The following is a 16,906-nucleotide window of genomic DNA, read 5'->3' as shown; positions in this document are numbered from 1 at the left end:
AAATCTGAGACACTCCCCACACCCCCAGCCCTTCTGAGAAATAGTAGGAGGATTTTTCCCCTATTAACTATTTGTATTCCGGTAGCATCTAGAGGCCACACCCAAGGCCAGGGCTCCATTGCGCCAGGGCCTGTACAGACACAGTATGAGACAATCCCTGCCCCAAGGGTCTCATAGTCTAAATAGACAAGATGAACAAATGGTGGGAGGGGAAACTGAGGCACAGAGAAGGGAAGTGACCAGAGAGAGAGACTGTGACAGAGCTAAGAATAGAACCCAGGTATCCCAGGCCAGTGGCTTAGTCATGAGGCTACTTTCTGTTCCCTTCTTCCACCTTATAGCCTGCTGGTTTTGAGAAGGGTCATCTCCTCCCCTTTAGGCTCCATTCTGACCTATCCTTCCCCAGGAAAAGCATCAGTGCTTGCCCAATCAGTAGAAGGGCCTTCATTCTTGTCAGTTTTGCTGCAGCCCACAGGTTCCTAAACGGCAGCAGTGAAAACTGATGAAATCCCGGCCAGGTTTCACTCCAGTGCAGCTTGGCAAAGCTCTGAGCAGCTGTGGAGGTGCTGGAGCAAATTTTCTGCAGATTCAGGAAGACCACACTGCACTTCTTGCACTTGGGTCATGCTTAGAAGGTTTTCTCCCCAATAATAATGGCTAAGAGCCTACGTTTTGGGGATTTTCTGCAGAAGTTCCTTGCACTCACCCAGGAAAGATTCTCCTTAACCGCGGGTGAGCGCTTGAGTGGATTTTTCAAGCCCTGTCCCTCTCATTCACAATCACGTAACATCCCCTGTGGCAGTGACAACAATTGCATACGTGGAGCAGGTTTCAGAGGAACAGCCATGTTAGTCTGTATTCGCAAAAAGAAAAGGAGTACTTGTGGCACCTTAGAGACTAACCAATTTATTTGAGCATGAGCTTTCGTGAGCTACACGAAAGCTCATGCTCAAATAAATTGGTTAGTCTCTAAGGTGCCACAAGTACTCCTTTTCTTTATACGTGGAGCAGTAATGTTAGCAAAAGCATTTTGTGGACTCTTCGCTTCCTTTAATACAATCTGCCAGGCGGGAACAAGGAAAAGGATCCGTCACCATGTCACTAGCCAGCTCTCCGCAGAGGACCATTGACCCACAGAGTGTGCTCAGAAGCTGGGCACTCTCCAGGGGATTTAGGGCACAGCAGACCTTTCCCAACCCTCAATGTGTGTGTGTGGGGGAAATGTGGGGAAAGCACCTGTGTCTTTGTAGGGCAGGTCAGAGCAGGGGCCCATTGGGGAGCTGGACAGCTCCTGACACTGCAGGCAGGGCTTTGCCAGGGTATCAGGAGACACAGGAGTGAGACAGCCCCTGTATGTTACAGGGCAGGGCTGAGCTGGGGTGCAGAGCCCAGGCGAGATGGGGAGCAAGGGGTCCCCCATGACACTGCAGGGCAGGGCTGTGCTCTCAAACATTTTGCCCTGGGCATCTCCACCCTTCCAAATCCATCTAGCAACCAGAGCTTTGCTTGGGCCTTCAGTCACCAGCCCTGCATCAGCTGGGCTCTGACAAACAAGTTCATCGGCACAACAGCTCAACCCTGACACTGCTGGATGGATGCTTCCACGTTAATTGGTGAGAGATAAATGACAGCTTCCCTTCCTCCTCCACGCAGCTGCGGCCGAGGGGACAGGAGAGGAGGGTGAGCAAGACGGAGCCTCCGGCACTTCCCAAAATAAGATCTGAACCCAGGCTGCCTGTGACACCCAGTGCCATAACACCTTTGTTAGCATCGGACAATGCTCCCCTATGCCGCTTTAAGATGGGGGGGCTCAAAGGGGGAGGGGTTCACTGGGTCTCCCAGTGCTTCCCACAATTGCAGCCTGAGCCATCCGTGGGGTTCAAACGATTTTGGGGTGAACAGAGAAATGAGAGGAGATTGCAAACTGCTGGGGGCGAATCCACATGGGGTGGATTCACCCTCATGCACAGGTGCCCGTGCGAGGGCATTGTCAGGGGTGCCTTGGCTTTGCACTTATCCCCAGTCACACCCCAACAGAAAAAATCAATGCAGCCAAGATAGTTGAACTAAGTGATTTGCTCAGTGGCATCCCCAGGTGACCCTCATTCCCTAGCAATAAGGCACGTCCCACGGGCAGAAATCTGTCATTTCATCACAGTGAAGCCCTTTACCTCCCCAGTTAATTATAAATGTCATTTTGTCTTCCCCCACTTCCCTCCACACTGAGATGTTAGAAGTTGCTGCTCTGACAGCCCTGGGAGCTGTCACAGTCTCTCTCAGGGCAAAGTCCTCCAGCCCTGTACAGAGGAGCCAGCACAAGGCTCAAGCCTGTATTGAGGCCTAAGACTCATTGAGGATAACACAACTTCATCCTCAGACCAGGCAGTGGCAGGGCAAACTCCTCCTCCATCACCTGCCGTTCACCAGTGTGTCTCAGCCCCAACCCAGAGCGAGGGGAGCTGAGCCTCTCTGCTGAGTCTGACCTGGTGCGATTGACCAACAGGACTCAATACAGGGGAAACTGGGCCAGGTTCTCTGGCCTAAGAGGCAGTGGGCCAGAGACTTGATGCTCTGATGGTCTCTTCTGACTTTAAAAAAACAAACTCATCTCTGTGATCTGCATAGAGAGTCTCAAAACATTTGATGTCCAAATGGGCTTTTTTTTTTTTTTAATGGAAAACGGCTTGTTAGGAAAACGGGAATTTTCTCAAAAATAAATAAAAAGCCTGTTTTGTCCAAAAACAAAAAAAAATCAAGCCTTTGTTCAAAACCTGAAGGTTATTTGGGTATTCAGCAACTGAACCCCAAAACTATCAATTTTAGGGTTTTCAATGAAAACCTGGAAAATGCCAAAACCCAATTTTTTTCAGCAAAAATGAAAAAGAAAACTTTTGAAGAAAACAAAATGTTCATGTGGGAAAAAAGATTCCCTGCAGGCTGCAGATTTGTGAAAGTGAGTTGAAGTGTCCGGCCATGCGCTCTTCCTGGTACATACCCAAACCGTGCAGCACCGAGGCAGACTACAGGGTCAGAGCAGCTGAATCAATCAGATATAAGCTATTAGGAAATTTAGGGAAAGGAAAAAAATCTAATTCCTGGTTAAAATCTTTCCCTGGGGGGGACAGTGGGATAAAAGTGCATTCAAACACCATTTTTTTCTTTGTAAATTATAAAATATCCAAGAGAAATTCAACCTTGTTGTGTGCATCAGACAAGACAGTAATAACAGTAACAGCAAGAGTCTATATTCTACTAAGCTACACAGGGGGATTTCAATATTAGGTGTGGTCTTCTAATGAACACATAATAAAGCTTTGCATTTCTACAGCTCGCTCCTTCCATCTGCGGATCTCAAAGCACCTTCCAACTATTCACTCATTAACTCTCAGACCCCTGGGAGGCAAGTGTCTTTCTCACCATGATATAATGTGGAATTTGAGGCACAGAGTCATGATGTTACTTGTCCAAGGAAACACAACAAAGTCAATGGTAAAGCCAGAAATAGAACCCGGGGTGAAGTCCTGGCCCACTGAAGTCAGATGGAAAATTCCACCTGCCTCAGTAGGGCCAGGATGTCACCCCAGGAGTCCCAATCCGTAATTTCCTGCTCCAGCCACTAAACCCCTCTGCCCACTCAGAGCTGCAGATATAACCGGAGAGTCCTGATGGCCTGTCTGCTGCTCTAACCACTGGACAATTTTTCTTGCCACGTCAGCTGCACTGAAACAAACAGCCGCAGGTAAACACGATTTGTGTGTGCAAGGGAAAAAAAATGGAGGTGTCAGTGATGCAAGGACTTAGAAGAGATGTTTAAAATATCACCTGAATTTGTTTTAAATGTGGGGAAATAGTTTAGAAACCCCTTTTCCCACTTGAGTCGTATGATACTGAACATCCCAGTCAACATTATTTAAATCAAAGCTATTACAGCACATAATTTATATTAATCTGTATATAAATATAGCTCCCCACCTACATCTGGCTCATACAAATACATTAACCAGGTGCAATGCAGAAAGATACTGAAGACAGAAAAGTCTTTGTATTATTAGAAATGAAGGCTGAGGGTCAGATTCTCGGGCGGTGTAAACTGGCATAGTTCCACTGAAGTCAATAGATCTATGCAGAATTACATCAGCTGAATAGCTGGCTCTACCTTTTTGAAGATGTGATTTCTGATACAAATATATTGCTTTCAAAACGGGGCTTTTAAAATGAATCCTCTGGAAATTTCCCCCTGGCGTGGTTGTTGCATATTGTATAGCTACGTTTCAGGGGAAGGGGAGATGCGGGCTTGGTAAGAAAGGCTAGAGATGAAGGGGCATTTGCCAAAGAGAACTGAACAGGGATCCCCAAGACAAAACAGAGCCTGGTGAAGTCAAGGGGAAGAGAAAGCGGTGGCATTTCCTACACGAAACGTTTAATTAGGATGCAGGAAGGGTACGTTGGGCGCGAAGGCGGATGGGGGACAGTGGGGGAGGAGAGCACCAAAAGAAAGGAACAAAACTACTAGTATTGGAGGGCTTGATGGCTTAATTACCATATTCAAATCTAATTAATTCCATTTTGCATAAAAAGGCCACGCTGGGCGTGGGACCAGCTTTGCAGATGGCGTCTTGTGCTCAGCACCATTTTGGGATGAGCGGCCATTTTAGAGCCAGGCACGGAGGCACAAGATGGCTTCGCCCATCACGTTCAGCCAAAGAGCATCTGCTCTGGGTGCCCTACTTTTGTCGGGCAGTGAGAAGCATGCTCAGCTGGCTGTCCCCTCCCACCCCAGGTCTCTGCAGGATAATAGGGAAAAGGAGCCAGCCCCCTATTTACCATGTTGGTGAGGGAGGAGCGGGGCAGGGGGTTGTTTAAAAGGCACACAAATGATGCAGGCGGCAAAGCGGGAAGAGAAGGGTTGGGGGGGGACAAAGCTAACGGGGCTGCGCATTTAATTAGTTGCCACTGGAGCTCCTGACGCCATCTCCCGCACCCAGCCATGTCCTCCGGCCAGCTGGAGAGCCAAGACGGGGGCACTGCCCCCCTCCCACAATTCTAGGGCAGTCGGCGTCCACGGATTCAGAGGGGAAGACGTGGCATCTGGGGGAGCCAAGGGTTAGCGTTGATGCGAGGATTAATCTCGCTAAACTAGTTCCTGTAAACTAGGGGGGCAGGCGGACATAGCTGCTCTCAGCACTCCAGAGTGACCATGGCTGCCATATGACAGGCCGTGGTGAGAGCAGCCCGAGTGGCACCTGTTGGACTGGTTGGCTACCCAGACGGGCACTGTCTGGGCCTGTGAGCACCTGGGCACTGGGTGTGGTAGCAAGATGCCCCCTCTCAGTCTCAAGAGGGAGACGCTCCTTTCCCGAATAACTGATGCTCTTGGGACAGCTCCTCCCTACGGGCCAGCCTCCAGGAGCGGCAGGTGACCAGCGGTGTCCTGGAGCCAGGCCAAAGCTCCGCGGGAGCTGGAAACACGGACGCACCCTCTCGACAGGCCGCATCCTGCTCCCGCTGAGGCTGAGCCGAGTTCTGTTGTTCATTTCCCTGGAAGCAGCTCTGGGTTCCAGAATTAGCGGGGAGTGGAGGGGGAGTTATTTCATCTTTTTATAGGAGCTGGGGGAGCACATCATGACTCACTGGAAGCACGCTTGGACATCTCGAGCCAGACCCCGGGCTGCTGTGAACCGACGCCGTTCTGCCGACTGACACTGACTTCAGGGGAGCGACGCCGACTTATGCCAGACCCGGGGTCAGCTCTGTATTTTCAGAATTCCCCGCTGACATTACTGGCTTAGGGAAAATTCAAGGCAAGCTGAGCCAATGCTGTTTGCAGCCTCTGATGCAAGCCAGATTTTGCCTGATATCCCAGAAACTGATCTTCAGCTGAACCAAATGGCAACTGTTAACAGCAGAATCACTACTGGGAAACAACAACGAAACATCCTGGCTTTAAGTGAAAACTTGCATAATCTCTCAGGTTTCCCAGAAGATCAGACCAGTGTCATGAAATGTGAAAAATTTCCAACTTTCCAACTTCTTGGTGAATATTTTGCATAACATTAGGGTCACCCTCCACCAGGGCCCAGGCACTTCCATCCAGTAGGATCCAATTGCTCATGATGGTCTAGTTCACTTGCCCTACACTTCAGAACAGATATTAACTGCTGGATTAACACACTGTGGAAAGTGGCTTGAGTTTTACAGGGGGTCAGACTAGATGATCACAATGGTCCCCCTTCCAGCTTTAAAATCTGCCCAAGTGCAGATACCGTCCCAGACAATAGCCCCTTTTTTGTTCCCATTAGGCACTGAACTCATCCTTACCTCACAAACTCTCCTGGATACAGATACGTGTGCATGAAGGGTCTCCTGGAATAGACCCTGTTCATGTCAAAGTAATGGTCAAGGTAGGTTCCAAGGAAGAATTAATTTCCTTCTCCCATGAAGGCTTGGGGCTGGCTGTTCCAAAGAGCCTAGCTCGCTGGGCATCAGGGTGACCTGTTCTGACAATCTAGACCCTAGGACCTCATCTAAAGTCTACTGAAGTCAATGGAAAGACTCCCATTGGCCTCACTGGCTTTAGCTTCAACTCTTAATTTCCACCTCTATCTTAATGGCAGAGAAAGCTCTCTTCTCCGGCTGGAATGACGACTCGGAAGGACCTTTCCACTAAACAGGGCAAAAGCTTTTTTTCTGGGAGGAGATTTCCCCCCTCCCCAATCAATCTCATTTTGAGGGCAGGGGCTCGGTACCTCCTCCATCTCTTCCAATCCCCCCCCCCCCCCCCCCCCCGCCGAAAGGGCATCCCATTCACAGCTCTGCATTGGCAGGGCTTAGATGAGACCTTCAACCAGAATCCCTCGGGAACCTGGCTCTGGGGGCTCAGACAAGAACGAAGAATGCTTTCCCATCTTTTGCAAGCAGAAGCTGCGGCATTGGGTAATCTGAAAAGGAAAGGAAAGATGGGATGGAGCAGGCAGTAATTTCAAAGAGAATCGTTAATGCTGGGCCTATGGTCAGGCTCGTTAGCTCAGTGAAGAAGGATGTGTTTTTCAGCTACAAGTCCAGGGATTAAACCTAGAAAAGGAAGAGATCTTTCGTTTCCGAAAGTGGCTGCCAGCGCTCCAGAAGAGAGAGGCAAGGTGGAAGCCCTCCCCCCCCCACCTCCCGAAGAAACGTCAAAGGAGATGGTTCAAAAAGACAAAATGGCCACCCCATTGGAAAACACTCAGCTCAGAGCCTGCAGCTCCTGCGAGACTGGCAGCGATCAGGAGCCTAGCAAAAGGCTAATATACAGAGATGTCAAAGACTAGGACTGGTGCCAATCCTCCCCCCTTGTCTAGACCCCGGTCGGCCAAGAACGCCAAACCACTTCACAGTCAGTTGAACAAGCCTCACAGGTAGGACAGCATTAGCCTCATTCCACCGCTGGTTTGGCTGAGGCATAGGGCGATGAAGTCACTCACCCACACTGACCAAACACCTTCAGAGTACAAATCAGGCCAAGCAGCAGCCATGTTTAAAGATGGCGGCTAACAATGGAGCATAGGCCTCAGGGATGCACTCCTGTGCCTCATAAGATCCAGATTTCCACTCTAGGGGCCTGATTTTCAGAGAAGATGAGCACCTACAGATATCATGGCCTTCAGCTGGAGCTGTGGGTGCTCAGCTGCTTCTGAAAATCAGGGCCCAGGTCTTAGAGGCTTGAAAATAGCCACTGCTAGCTGATGGCAGCTGAGACGCCTCCATAACACAAGTCGGTGGTTCTACACCCAGGTCAAAATGGACAAATATCCACCTCACACAAACCACTCTTCTCTTAGCAGCAGTCTCAGCAGAGCGGCCAAGGATCAACTGGGCAACAGAGACCACGCTGAGGCAGAGGTGAGCTCCAAGTTGAGGGGGAGACACATTGGTGTGAGTTCAGGTACTGGGGAAGCTTGCCAATTATACATGGACCTTCAGCATCTCTGGTTCTCTAGTCAGCATGGGGCTCACTTCCAGTTGCACAGCAGGAGAAGAAGAAAAAATACCCTTGTTACAGTGGGGTTGATGAAGGGTGACATAACAGTGCCTGCAAATCCTGCAAACGGGGGTTCAGTATTTAGAGACACACAAGGAAAGGTGAAACTTCTTTTTCTAATGCTTTGGACAGCTCCACTGTCATGTGAAAAGTCGGAGCTTTTAAGACCTTTAGGGTGTGTAGTTTTTCTCTTGACTAACTCCCAGGGATCTGTTGTTGTTCAAAGAACAATGTTCCATTCCCCCTTTGCTGGTGTGAAGCAAATAGCTTGGAAATTAAAAACATCAGGCCCAAAACCAAAACCAACGTGGGGTGTGGGATGGAGTCGGACAACACTGGGCTGGTAAACCTGACTTCTCCCTCCATGGAAAACAAGTGAAAGGAGGTTTGTGCAGGGTAGGAAGGAGGGGTCTGTGCATTCACATGGAGAGCACTGGCAACCTCTGTGGCAGTAAAGGATCGGGAGCTAAATGCCTCAAGGAAGAAATGTTCCTTTATATATGTATATATTTAGGGCTTTGTTTGCTTCTTAGGCAGCCAGGATCAATGGAAAGTGACTTCACAGAAGAGAAATGAGGACACTGGGAGCAAGAGAAAATGGACTCATTAGGGCAGGGGGAGTTGATGAGTTTGCCTCCTCTGGAAACTTCCTCTGTGGATTGAGTTGTTTACATGGGGTTGAATTTTTCACAGGGCCAGATTTGCCAAGACTCAGCACCCACAACTGGGGTTGGACCTTCCAAAGAGCTCAGCAGCCAGTTTTTGTAAAAAGCACTCGGAGACATGTGCAGCTAAATTTTCGGAAGAGTTCAGGATCCCTGGTTGGTAACGTCCTACTAAGAAGTTTTTCCATGGAAAAGGGGCATTTTGACTCAATGGAAATGTCTGTTTTTATTGACAATTTCTGTGTTTTCATTAAAAAAAACCCCAAAAATGCTCAAAATTTCCCAGTCACCTAAAACTGCCTTGTAGAGTTGATTTGTTTTGTTACAAAAACCTGAAAAAAAAAATCAAAGAAAAATTTTGACGAAAATAAAAAAAAAATTTCATATAGAAATTGGTGCATGGTAAAAATGAAACAAAATCGTGTCCTGGCCAGCTCGAGAGCTCAGCACCCAGCCTGTGAGAAAATATGGCCCCTCACTTAGCCAATCCCACTGAGCAATACGTCATGTGGCAAGCGATCTCCGTGAGATTCGACAGGTATTTGAGACGAGCAGCACTACTCAATGAGAGCACGGCTGGCATGGTCTGATCTCTAAACAGAGGCTGAAAGCTTCTGAAAATTCTGGCCTTCATTTGTGCCCAATGGGAGGGCCAGGGGGTGCAGCAGGCATCCCTTAAGCCCAGGAGGATGGGCAAGGGCCACCCCCTCGTTATTATTTCAGGCTGAGGTTTCTAAAGGATCTTAAGCAATAGAGGGGCCCAATTTCCTTTGAAATTCAACAGGATCAGACACCTAATTCCCCTGGACTCCTTGAAAAGTCCCAGATTCAGATTAAAAGAGACCAAGGGTTCGAGCAATGCCTTAACCAATTCAGATGGAATGAGAACCAAACCTGAGATCTGGGCCTCAAACCCAAACCTGACCTTAAACCCTGGAGAAAACTGGCTGCATTGTTTTAAAGTCATTATTGTCCTTCCTCTCCCACTTTAATTCCTGCTTCGGGTAGAGGCATTAAAATATCCAGAGGGGCCATTTCCTGTGGCATCTCTGGCCCTAATTCTGAGATTTCCAGCCCAGTTTTGCTGACTCTATATGGTTCAGATGGGCACCTTCCAACAAGCACCTTCCTTCTTCCTCGCATGCTGCCCCTCCCACACGGAATCAGCTCCTTGTAAACAAAACCAACTCATTACCAGAGCCGGTCAGGAGTTGTTTGACAAAACTTTTTTTTTCCATCAGAAAATGCCAATTTGTCAAAACCAAAACTTTTTGCAGAAATGTATCAGTTTTGATGTAAATTTTGTTGGGCCCAGGATGGAATTTCTCTCTCTCGCTTTCTGGCCCAATGAATATTTAACTATTTGTATAAAATGAAAACAGGAGAGACTGAGAAAGACTGAGTCTATAGCCTGGTGACTGGGATGAGGGAGTCGGTGAGAGTCAGAGCAGGGACTTGAACCTGAGTCTCCCAATGAGATGACTGCTCTGACCATCAAGCTATTGGCTGGTGTGGGGTGGAAGAGTCTCTGTCTCTGAAAGGGCTAGTTTTTGTTCCAATCACAACAAAAAGAAATCTCAAAATCTTGACATTTTTCACAAATTGGAATTCTTGTTTCCAACAAGCCCCTACCATCCTCCTCCTTCAGGACTCTCCTTTGTCATGATACTGAAAAAAACTTGGCAATGGTCAGGCCGCAGACAAAGACTATGGCCTGTCTCCCTGACCAACACCGTCTCATTGTTTCCTTGTATGCCCCTATCAGTCTGTCTTCGTCTGTTGTTGCTTGGTTCATATTTAGATTGTAAGTTTTTTGGGCAGGGACGGTCTTTTTGTTCAGGTATTTGTAAAGTGCCGAGCACAATGGGATCCAGATCCAGGACTAGGGCTTGTAGGCACCATGATAACACAAATAATAACGAGTTCTCCCAGATGACATTCACCCCTAGACAGAAGGCTGGCACAAGGCCTAGATCCCTTAATTCCCATTGACACTCATGGCTGGGTCTCCCAGAATCCTGCTCCCCCATCCAGGTCCAACTCCTGTCTCCATAGGCTAAACTCCTGCCCCCACTGCTTATTTGCTATCATTCTATGGCAGAGAGGGGCCTGAAAACCAAGATCCCAGAGCCAAATGGCCACTGCACAGAGTCCCCAGAGAGTCGCAGGTGTTTGACGGGGATTCCTCACTTCCATCACCCATCCAAGAGTTTCCTCTGATTATCATCCATTGCTTTGTACCCCCCTCCCCCTCCCAGGTCTTCTCCTGCTCTCCTCTGCCCCTCAACCCAGGGCTGCTTATACCCAGGAGATTGCTGATACAACCTGAAACTCAGGGATCTGTCTTGTCTGCCCTTTTCCGCACTGCAGAAACTCACCCTCCCTAACATCACCAGGAATCATGAGGTGTTTGTGCTGCATCCACTGGCTCTACGTGTCTGGGCAATTCCTGGGGGTTTAGGGATGAGTGGAAGGGACTCATCTGGGGCAGGTGTGAGTGTGTGCGTGGGGTAGGGCAGTAACAGTGCAAGAAAAGCTGAGGCTTACCTTCTGCAAGAGACAGCCAAGGGGCTCTTGCGTCCATGTGGGCAGTAAGGTAGCTCCTTCCCTTCTGGATCCCCCAGATTTTCATCTTTGCAAAAGATTATATAGCCAAGCCAGCCAATCGTCTAGAGCCACTCAAAGCATTGCAGGTGGAAGACAATGACATTAATCTCTTCCTGACCAGGCAATTCCTCATAGGCTGGAAAAGTCCAGCCCACCTTAGGCCTGGGGCAGCGTAACCTGCCTCTGTTGAGCCCTCGCTGTCTCTAGGCAGATCCTGGGCCAAGTTGCTGTTTGTTTTCTCCTGTCCCTGATTGATGCCTGTGGAAAGTTTGCATCTTGCCCGTGTGTTGCAGGCACAGACGCATCTAGGTAGTTCTTACATGCCGTGCTGTAGGTCACAATCCAGCTTAGAGAACAGAACCCTGTCGGCTATGTTAAATTCAAAGCCTGCATGTTGCAATGTTCTTTATTTCGCCCCTGAACTAGGCATGCTTCTTTCCATCCCTCTTCTCTGGCTGGGACTGCTGCAGAACAGCATCCCTCGGAGTTGGCGGTGGTTTGGTTTTCTTCCTCTTCTGCAAAAGGCTAAAGAAAAACAAACAAATAAATAAAGAGATGGTTAAACAATGTCTTGGTAGAAGGTGAGAAGTAAGCTATGTCTTCAGACATTATCCAGATTACAGCCCCATTGTGCTGGGCTCTGTAGAAACAAAGTCCCTGCCCTGAAGAATTTACAATGTAAGGAGATGGGACAGACAGTGAGTCCTGATCTCCTATTTTACAGCTGGGGAAATGAGGCACAGATCCAGTAAGTGACTTACCCCAGGTCACAAAGGGAATCTGCGGCACAGCCAAAAACTGAAGCAGTTCTCCCAAGTCCAGTATCTTACCCACAAGACTATTTCCAAACAACACAATAAAGCTGACCCGAAGACGAGTTCTGTGTCGCTCCACGGCTTGTACCTTCCCCCAGCAGAAGGTGGTCCAACAAAAGATATTAACTGACCCACCGCGTCTCTCACAGTGAATATAGGACATTTACATCGCACCTCGTCTCCAAAAAGATCCCAAAGGGATTTTCAGTCTTAGCAAAAAGATATAGGTATCTTAATTCGCCCACCCCTGAAAAGCAGAGATGTGTTTAACAATGCGCAGCAACCCTAGATAATACCTTAGCTCAGGAAGTAAAGAATACTGCATCCAGCTGAAACGACATGCAAATCTGAGAAGTGGAATTTGGCCAGGACACTGGGATTAACATACACTCCTGGTCCTGTGGGGGGAGGTGAGGTGACTTGCCTCAGGTTGCAAAGCAGGCCAGCGGCGGAGTCAAGAATAGAACCCAGGTGTCCTGACTCCTAGCCCAGTGTCCGATCCACTAGATAACAGCTCTGCCTCTCACCTAGTTCCAGATTCCTGCTATCAAACTGATATCACACTTTACAGCATCAGGATGCTTCCTTGCAAGGTCTCCTAACCCCCACTGGAGGCAGCTGAGCTACCTTGATACTGCGGACCCTGATTTTGCCCATCAGGTCAAGATGTCTTGCAGATTTCCCCCTGCTCCCACAAGCCTCAGGCAGCCAAACTCCAACCCTGGTGTCTAGTTTCATAAAAATTAAAAGAGTCACCCAAGCTTTGCAATGAGCCCCATCAGGTTCTCTGGGTTAGGCCTTGGCAGAATAAAAAAAAAATGTCTCCAGCATACATTGCCACCTAAAAGTTATACAACAAGCAGCCAAATGTGGGGAAATCATGGCAATAGGGGAATTATTGGACAAGCGTAGGCCCTTTCTTGCGAAAGCAAAATGGATGGGGAGTCAGATACCTGATGTTCCTTTTCTCAGATCAATGGATCATACTTCGGTTACCCACCCTATTAAATATGTGGCTTTGATTGTTTTGCTAAATCCCAAGCTGCTCATAGGGTAACATCTGACCCTGAGCATAGACCATCTCCTCTAAGGTACAATGCTGCTGGTCTTTATATAGATTGTGTGTGGGGGGGTGTCACATTATAACACTCCCTGCCTGGAAACAAGACTGGAGAAGAGAGAGTTATGGATGGGGGCTTTTCCCACATCGGCTGTACTTATTAACAGAGAGAGACTTTGGAACAGGGCTTCCATTTGGCCCATTCATTTCAAGAGGCAGGCAGAGGCTGGATTTTGAGGAGAGTTCTCTGGGGAATTCTTCACGAGTGTCGCTCCGTGGCAGTGATGTCAGAGACTAGGGAAGCTCAAATGACAGTTTGACAACGAGACGAGATTCTAGCCAGGTTCCAGCACTCGGGGACCACTGGGCTTGAGGTTACATTTCCAGATTGCAAACAGATTCCTCTTTCCAACTTTTGCAATTTATAGGTTTCCACCACTTCTACCCCTGCAAAATCAGAGGCTGTTGTCCTTGGGACTCAGTTGGCATTTGCTTCCGAGGTGGTCTCTCCCTCGGAAACTCAGAACCCCACTATTTACTCTGCAGCACAAGCAGCCAGTGAACTGGGGGAATGCACCCCAAAGTTCTGTGTCTACCAGCCTGCGGTGGGCTTTTCCCACCCCCCTTCTCCCATTCACTCCTTTTATGTAAATGGGAGTGGGGGAAGACTTGAGAGAATAAAACATGAGCTCCCCAGAGATCAAAGAGCCCAAGCAGACATTCCCTGCTCCTGAGCCCGCAGCAAAAGGAAGCTGTGAGGAGCTGGTGGGCCTGATTCTGATCTCATTTACACTGGTTCAAATCAAGGGTATAACTCCAATGACCTCAAGGGAGTTCCACCAGCATAAGATCCGAACATGGGAACTGAGCAGAGCAACGCTGAAGTACTGTTAAAATGCTGGGATGAGGCACTTTTTAAGATCTTGGCCAAATGATTTGGTTTTCTCTAGCTCCTTTCCCCTGAGGATCTCAAAGCACTTTACAAAGCCAGGCCATTGAGCCGGACACCCTCCCCAGGTCAGTATAACCATCCTCATTTGACAGAGGGAGAAGCTGAGACACACAGAGGGGAAGTGATTGCTCCAGGTCAGGGCCAGAGCTGGGCCTAGAACCCATGAGTCAGAGGGGCCCAATCCCTCTGCTTAGCTCCTAGACTATAGACTCATAGGATGGGAAGGGACCTTGAGAGGTCTTTTAGTCAGTCTCCTGCACTCAAGGCAGGACTAAATATTACCTAGACCATCCCTGACAGGTGTTTGTCTAACCTGCTCTTTAAAATCTCCAGTGACGAAGATTCCACAACCTCCCTAGGCAATTTATTCCAGTGCTTAACCACCCTGGCAGAAATTTTTTCCTAATGTCCACCCTAAACCGCCGTTGCTGCAATTTAAGCCCATTGCGTCTTGTTCTCTCCTCAGAGGTTAAAGAGAACAATTTCTTTCCCTCCTCCTTGTAACAACCTTTTATGTACTTGAAAACTGTTACCATGTCTCTTTTCCGGACTAAACAAACCCAGTTTTTTCAATCTGCCCCTCATAGGTCATGTATTCTAGACCTTTTGTTGCTCTTCTCTGGATTTTCTCCAATGTATCCACATCCCTCCCCAAGTGTTTTGCCCAGAACTGGACACAATACTCCAGTTATCAGAGGGGTAGCCGTGTTAGTCTGTATCCACAAAAACAACGAGGAGTCCGGTGGCATCTTAAAGACTAACAGATTTATTTGGGCATAAGCTTCCGTGGGTAAAAAACCCACTCAAGGTGCCAGTACTCCAGTTGAAGCCTAATAGGCGTGGGGTAGAGTGGAAGAATTATGGCTTGTGTCTTGTTTACAACACTCCTGCTAATATCATCCCTCCTGATTTAATCAATATCCTAACCCATCCCCTCCTGCTTCCCCTGGCCAATAGCATCTGCCACAGGTACCAAGAAGGCCTGCCTGATGGTGATGAGTTTAGAATAACACATGATGGAACTGTCATGGCCCTTCACCATGATCCCTCTAACAGGAAGGTTTTGCTCCTTCCTCTTGCAAGAAGGCTAGAAAAAACCAGGTTGCAAAGGAATTATCTGGGTCTGAAGAAGGCAATTTTGGCTGCCATGGGTTGGTACCATCGTGGACAGGCTGCCGAGGGCATCCAAGCAGGCTAGAGCAGAGGGGGAGGAGGGAAGGTGGGTGCTGAGAAGATGGAGGACTCAGACACAATGGTCCCATTCATTGGGCCAGAGACATGGGCTTCAGCCCTTCCTGATCAGACACAATAGGGGCTTCTCCGCTTGCCACTTGTGTGCATTGTCAGCAGGCAGCCGGCCCACACCCCTCCTTTCCGTCCCCCATTGGATAATGGCACTGCATTGTGTGCTTGGCTGGACAAGGACTTTGTTTAGGAGAAAAACTGTGTTTGTCTGTCAGGAGAGATCAGGCAAGAAAGAGAGAGGGAGGGGCCGGGGCTGGCTCCCAACACTACCCCCCTCAGCACTGGCCTTCTAAGGCCCCAAACCTATCTATAAATATTCAAAGCACTGCAGAGGGAAACTCCTCTTTGGGAACGCTCCCCCTGCTTTGTAAATTACAAGGAGCCCTACAGACAGACCCATCTGAACTCCCGTTCCCCTTCGTTCACATCCCCCAGCAGCCATTCCCCCGCCCCCCCCGGCCAACCCTGGGCAAACATTAAGGCCAGAAGAGACCGTCCTGAATAGAAAATAGACATGCTGAGGGCAGGAGCGTCCGGGTCTGACTCCCCATTGCTCTGCTCCTCGCCTAGTCAGCTGCACCAGTGCAAAGGTGGTGGTGATGGGCAGTGAACTGGCGTGAACGGTGCAGGGCCATGGACATGGCTACCGGCCGCGCGTCTGTTCCAGAGGCAAACGGCCCTCGGTGTGTATTTACCTCCGTGTTTCCAGGAAATGCTGGAACAAGGTAAAATTAACTGCCCACGGCACCAAAGCATGCGGAGAGCCGCTGCCCACCTCGGTGGTGATGAGCTGAGAGGATGGGTCCTTAGCTCTTCTGCTGCTGCCCAGCTTTCCCTTTTCCAGGGTCTGCTGCTGCCTTTCCTTGAGAACCTCATCTGATCGGAGAGACTGATGGGGGATTAAGTCTCCCTGCAACATTGCTCCGATTGTAACAACGTCCAGCCTGTGGGGAAAGGCGGGTAAAAAAAACCCCTTCCTGACAGTCCTAGCGAGAGCCACAAACAGCAGGATTAATGGGAAACAGGCATTAATTTAGACATCCGTAGCTGAGTTCCTTTTATTCCCCCTTCCCCAGCACTTCTCTGAAAGCATCAACCCGCTAAAAGAAGCAGGAGCCTAACTGGCTGCCTCGAGCCTCCCTTCACCAGGGCCTGGGGCTTGCCAGGGAGAAGCTGCTCGCAGAGCCAGCTATGGCATTACTTCTCTTTTTAAAAGTTAGCCAGGGAAATTCCAGAGCTGGGTGTCTCAGCAGTGGCTGTAGCTGCTCCTGAAGGGGACATAGGGGGTTTGCCTTGGTCTACTCACCTCCCATGTCCACAGACTTCTCTCGCAGGACCTACGCTCACGGCGAGAACCACTGTAAGCTCTTTGAGCTGCGCCTTACTATGTGCTTGTACCATGCCTGGCACACCAGGGACGCAAGCTGGCAAGGGCTCCCGGCACGGTCGCCTCTGCAGTGCCAGATGCAGAATTGCCAACCTCTTGCCAGGAAGCTATCGGCCCTGATTTCCCATGGCTCTCCATTGCCTCGCCCCGTGTGGAGT

The 16,906-nt window shown here is 49.1% G+C and overlaps 1 long non-coding RNA gene across 26 annotated transcripts in view; it reads right to left on the bottom strand.

The window, feature by feature from the left end:
• Positions 1-16,906, bottom strand: part of LOC125626974 (uncharacterized) — a 108,186-nt gene that overhangs the window by 36,782 nt on the left and 54,498 nt on the right. For all 26 annotated transcript variants that reach the window (XR_007353897.2, XR_007353896.2, XR_007353877.2 and 23 more), the window contains one exon: positions 11,230-11,814. This is a non-coding gene — a long non-coding RNA (uncharacterized LOC125626974). The remainder of the gene's footprint in view (positions 1-11,229; positions 11,815-16,906) is intronic.

The sequence above is a fragment of the Caretta caretta genome, chromosome 25, assembly GCF_965140235.1.
Source record: "Caretta caretta isolate rCarCar2 chromosome 25, rCarCar1.hap1, whole genome shotgun sequence".
Taxonomy (NCBI): domain Eukaryota; kingdom Metazoa; phylum Chordata; order Testudines; family Cheloniidae; genus Caretta; species Caretta caretta.
The sequence above is the reverse complement of the archived record's forward strand: the minus strand, read 5'-3'. Positions and strand labels throughout refer to the sequence as shown.